General features: G+C 40.1%; 1 protein-coding gene across 1 annotated transcript in view; it reads right to left on the reverse strand.

The window, feature by feature from the left end:
- The window catches only part of LOC308595970 (cadherin-related family member 4-like), a 59,290-nt gene extending 57,052 nt beyond the window's left edge, over positions 1-2,238 (reverse strand). Inside the window, exon 1 of the mRNA XM_081210720.1 lies at positions 2,206-2,238. The gene's annotated coding sequence lies outside the window, so the exon portion shown is untranslated. The remainder of the gene's footprint in view (positions 1-2,205) is intronic.
- Positions 2,239-6,000: the final 3,762 nt, after the last annotated feature.

Consider the following 6,000-nt stretch of genomic DNA (forward strand, 5'->3'; position numbering starts at 1 on the left):
TTCCGCGAGTCTTTTCGTCTTGCGATGTTTTTCGTCTTGCGAAGCACGGTCCGTCGCAACTGCGCCTCTTCAAGCGGCTTTAAAAAAAAAGTGCAAGACGTTTTCGTCTTGCGAAGCAAGCCCATAGGGAAATTCGTCTAGCGAAGCAACGCAAAACTGAAAAACCCTTTCGTCTAGCGAGTTTTTCGTCTTGCGAGGCATTCGTCTTGCGGGGCACCACTGTATTGACTCAGGCATTATTAGTAGCAAGCATTATTTGCAAAATCTCCACAAGTGCCCCAAAGCCCCATTTTGAATATGGGCAAATATTACCCTACAAGCCACTGGCGTGTTGTGTTGTGTTCTCTTATGAGACTCACAGCTTGTGCTTAGGGTGGCTTTTGTTCCCAAGGTCTTTCAATGATGTTTGGGAAATCGGTCCTTAGTCAGATAATAGTCCCATATATTAATATGGGGACGCGGGTGGCGCTGTGGGTAAAACCTCAGCGCCTAGGACTTGCCGATCGCATGGTCGGCGGTTTGAATCCCCGCGGCAGGGTGAGCTCCTGTTGTTCGGTCCCAGCTCCTGCCAACCTAGCAGTTCGAAAGCACCCTTTAGTGCAAGTAGATAAATAGGTACCGCTTTATAGCGGGAAGGTAAACAGCGTTTCCGTGCGCTGCGCTGGTGCAGGCTTGCCAGAGCAGCTTTGTCACGCTGGCCACGTGACCCGGAAGTGTCTCCGGACAGCGCTGGCCCCCGGCCTCTTAAGCGAGATGGGCGCGCAACCCCAGAGTCGGTCACGACTGGCCCGTACGGGCAGGGGTACCTTTACCTTTATATTAATATGAGGGTAGGTATAGGGTCTTGTTTTACAGGTGAAATCTCTCTTTTTGAAGGGCTCTCAGAGGTTAGTCTTCTGCTAGAGGACTACTTCAAATAAAAGGACTCTCCTGCCTACATCCAGTGTGTTGTAATGGTTATAGTACGAGACTAGGACCTGGGGGACTCAGCCATGAAGCTCACCCTGGGCCAGTCACCATCTCTCAGCAAAACCCACAGTACAGCATTGTTGTGAGGATAAAATGGGGAGAATCATGTGTGCCACCTTGAACATACTAAATATACCACTGAGGAGAATACCACTGAGGAGAATACACTGAGGAGAATACTCATAATAAATAATTGAAGCAGCTTCAAATGCCCAGAAGGCCACATAAAAAGTAAGAATGGCTATTTGGAGTAACAGTATAACAAAACAAAAACCACCTGCATTTTAATGGGAATGTCTTAGAGTAAAAGGCTGCAAACCACCTTACTTGGCCCAGGAATATTCCCTATTCCTCATGTCCTGCATGCAAACTTCCAGAGGCATCTTGCTAGTTACTGCTGGAAAGAAAAGTTCTGGGCTACATGGACTGTTGGTCCAATCCAATACAGCTTTTCTTAGGACCAGTTCTTCTTTAACCCAAACCAAATGTTTGAAAAACTCAAGAAAAACTTTGAGACCGCTTCAAAAAATCCATGATTTTTGGGAAGTATTACTTTACCAGGGCTGCAATCATATACTCACTTATTTGTGACAAGGGATGGGCAAATATGACAATTTAAGTTTCTTGTTTCCCCAAATTTCTAAATCAGTTTGCAGTTAAAAAAAAAAAGTTGTGAAAATTCACCAGCATTTTACAGTGAATTTATCCTAATATACACTTTTCTCCATGCAATGTCGCCTAATTTACACAGTTTTGCAAATAATGTTCCTTAATATAATGCATGTTGTATGTTGTTTTCATTAACATATGCATTTATCGGAAGATTTTACCATAGTACATGCACTTTTGTACACATGACTTGGCTGGAAAACTACAGTGCAAAATTCAGAGAAGTGCAAATTTCAAAGGTTAGCTGCATTTTGGTTCACAGGTTGCTTTGGAAAATGCTGATTTGGCAAGTTCACCTTTAAATGTGAAGTGAATAGAATTTCACACATCCTCACCTGAGAGAAACCCCATTAAAGCCAACAAGACTTACTTGTGAATAGTCATGTGCTGAACTTGGAAATTCCTTAAGCAAGAGGGGGGAAATTGCAATCTCAGGTTCTGCATTATGAACCCAGATATATAAAGTTGCATTTGTAGGGTACTGAGAACTTAGTAGAGGCAAGTTCCTACTGTGGCATACTCCATTCACTGACTAAAACATTTCTGGAACACCCCTTGTCCACATACTTCAATTTCTTCGCCTGGGTCCGGATCTCTTGCCAGAACTGTGTAGACAGCTGGGGCAGCTGGAAATGTTTCAGGAACTGATACAGAAATGCCTGGGCAATAAGAATAACAAACCAGACCCATTAAAATAAGTCAGGCAAACAGAATTTATGTAACAACCATAAATGGTTTATTTGAATGTAGAAATCGTCTATACCCATTTGCAATGGGGGAGCGGGAAAAACATAGATTCCTTGCAAATAATAGGCCCAGTCTAAGGCTCTGCTGTCCTTGTGTAGGTCAATAGCAGGTGAGCATCCCACTGACATAATAATAAATAAGGAATGTAGAAGCTCTAACTGAAAGGAAAATTGAGCAGAGCTAGGCTATTCTCTAGTGAGACCAAGCTAAATCTCATTGTGAAGCCAGAACTTTAGCACTAAAATTCTACCTCACAAGATTTCCCAGCTAGCCAAGAAAAACAGATGTTTGTACACAGAGCAAGGCTTCAGCATTTTTGCACCCCAGGCAAAATAAAACGCTACTCCTGACCTCCCACCTATACTAGGCCATGAAATGTCCTCTTCTTGGCGGTGATAGTTTAGCATCTTTATGGCTGCATTCAGAAATGAGGTTTATTACATTAGTTTCACTGACTATAAAGGCAGTCCTTTGGTCCCAATTTCTAACATTCTTTTCACACCACAGTGTCTGTTGCATTATGGAATTATGGCTTTTTGAATGATATACCAGCATGTGGCCCTAAATTTCATTTACACCAATAGAGTGTTGTGACACAGCAACGAATGTCATTGGACAAGTCACTACCCCCCTTACCCATTCCTTACATCTGCCTTTCTCTGCCCCCCATGATTCACCCATAAAAGAGCTATATGCCCATACACCATGTACCCAAATCCCATCTCTTCCACAATTTTCTGGGTTAATGGGTTTGGAAATATTTTTTTTCTAGAAGGAATTAAGGCAGAAAGGAATGCTGAACTTTCACTAGATTTGCTTTTATGTTGTGTGAAAATGGAATAATAGGCTATCTGAATGCAGCCTATGTTGGATCACTACAGTCTCTGCTATAACTAACCACTGTCCTCTCAATTGCTGATGAACTTCCCACTTCATATCATTTCTCTCTTTTTGTACAATTAGCTGAATGTTTCCACTGTGCTCAAAGACAGCATTAATGCCAAAAAGCCCACCTTCTAATGTCAGTCGGATGAATGCAGAGCTAAAGTACGTGTAAATCTACTAATTTTTTCCACAATATGTAATGTTCAAATTACCCATGTTAGTTTACATACTTTTAAGTCCCACTGTAGTCAAAGAAGATTCAAAGAGTTTAACTTTGCCCATTGAGAACTGATTTTCAATGACTTTGAGCTAATAGACGCAGTCAACATCAACTTGCCTGTTCCTGTAGAAAAACTTGGATCACACACTGGTTGGTCATTCACATCTTCTACAAATATAATTAGTGTGTAAGAGGCAGTGTGAATGTTTCCATCGTCCCTTGCCTCAATTTCCAGTGGGTAAACTCTGACATGTTTAGTACTGACTGAATCCAAAGGCTCTAAAACAGTAATTGTGCCTCTTTCTGATTGTGGGGGGGAAAGAAACAGAAATGAGGAAATTGTGATGGATAGATCATACTGAATGTCACTCTGAAATGTTCCTACAAGAACAGAGAGTACGGTGCAATAGACTAAGTCCTACCACTTGCAACCTTTAAGGTAATTTATTGGGCCAAAAGGGACTAGTTCATTGTGTGCTCGAGGTACTACACATAGTGGGACCGTAGATGATTGCACAGTGCAGTGGCAGACATAGAAGCAAGCTGCATCAGGATCACCTGAACTGGTTGTATGAATCATCGAGGCACAAAGAAGTACGGTAGAAGATACTTTATAGGGAGATTTTGTGTGAATAAAAATTCTAGAAAGGGACGCTGAGGAAATTAAACCATTTCACAATTCTTATGAGGCCTATGCTGAAAATGTGCAAAGATATCACTTACTTTGGTCCAAGCCAAACAGTGCCTGTGGCTTTATGAATGCATAGGTAATGTTGCTGTTCTCATCTCGATCCACCGCTTTCACTGTGGCAATAATACTTCCCACCGGCACGTTTTCGGTCACATTCACAGAATCTGAAGGAAGGGGTCTAAATGCAGTGGCAAACATGAAAGTAAGATATATTTACTGGTGAAGCTGCGATCTTGTGATTTCTTATGCTTCATTCAAAAACCTATGGCCCCATCATGTGCAACACCGGCAAGTAAATGCTCACAATACAGCAAAATGCCCTTCTGCACATTACAAAGCAGCAAACCCAAATATATCACTAATTGCCCAGTTATTGGGAATCTTCAGCCAATCCCAACTCCCTGATGTGTGCATCCTTATTATTAACATTGGGTTGTTGTTCTTGTTACTATTTTTACTATTAATAATATATTAACAGCCCTTCACCCTAAAATTACAATTTTTTAAAAAAATGCAGTCACCTAGAATAGGGTGGGTTCTGAAACGATACATCTCAGGAATCAGGAATACAAAGATTTGCATCCTCAGCATTCACTGAAAACTGTTCAATGAAGTGGGAAGACGGATCTCTGTGGGGAGGGAATTCCATGGTTGTGGGCTATACTGCCTTAAACTGAAAATGGAGACACATCTAAAACCTCCATTTAACAAAACCAATTTTTAGTCTTATTTTAGTCAAATGTCATCAAGCTTTGAGTAAAAGCCAAGACCATATAAGTCACAAGAGCATATTATCTTTCAAGTGTTTATAAACATTTCTGTATTCAAGCAAACTTGGATAAAACAGTCCTTTTTTTGTTTTATTCCTTGATAAAAAGAAGCACATTTCTTACTCAAATTCAGGTTTTTCATCATTTAAGTCTTGAATATTCACGGTTAATGTTCCTTGACAGAAGTTTCCTGTTGTATCTGTGGCTCTCATCAGGAACAGAAATTTCTAGGAGAAAATATTGGTGGAACAGAACATCCCATTTATTACAGCCATAATTAAATAACCATCTAAAATTTTAAAAAATAACTGTCTAAAATTTACAATTATGAATATAGGACATTCATAGGAACAGCTATAGTGGAGTAAATCAATCTATTATTATTATTATTATTATTATTATTATTATTATTATTATTATTATTATTATTATTTACAAAGAAGGGCGACATTTTGGTTTGTCACTTAATTCAAAATGGTGGCTGGTGTTCAAATATTGATGAAGACCGCTGCCCCCACCTCAGGAACCCAAGAGGCATATCTAAACCCATAGAGAACAGATGGACAATCAAACCACTTTCAGAAATATATAGTAGATGTGCATATTTATATACTTCCCTTCATCTTATGGTCACAGGGCAAGAATCCAACAAGTACAAACTTAATACTAAATATACTAAATATTTTATTCTTATTATTACTTAACTGATTTCTGAGCTATCTTTTATAGTGAATACATTTCACCCTTTGGGGAAATTCCAGTTTCTCTTCTGGTTTCACTCTATGTGAAATTTGGTGACAGGTCTAACTGAGCAATCTAACATCAGCATTTCATGGAGGAGCATTTTAAAAACAGCAACAGTTGTGTATGGGATATATCCTGCACAGAGTAAACCTACTAAAATCAGTGGACACCTTTAACTTCAGTCCCATGGGTGGTATCCAACAAAGTCATCTGGATATCACAAAGACTTCCACCAGCACAACAGGACTTCCTCTCCCTCTCCTCTCCTCATGGTTCCACCAACTCTCCAGGGCATCTATGGGAGA

The sequence above is a fragment of the Podarcis bocagei genome (genome assembly GCF_964188305.1).
Source record: "Podarcis bocagei genome assembly, chromosome: 10".
Lineage (NCBI taxonomy): Eukaryota > Metazoa > Chordata > Lepidosauria > Squamata > Lacertidae > Podarcis > Podarcis bocagei.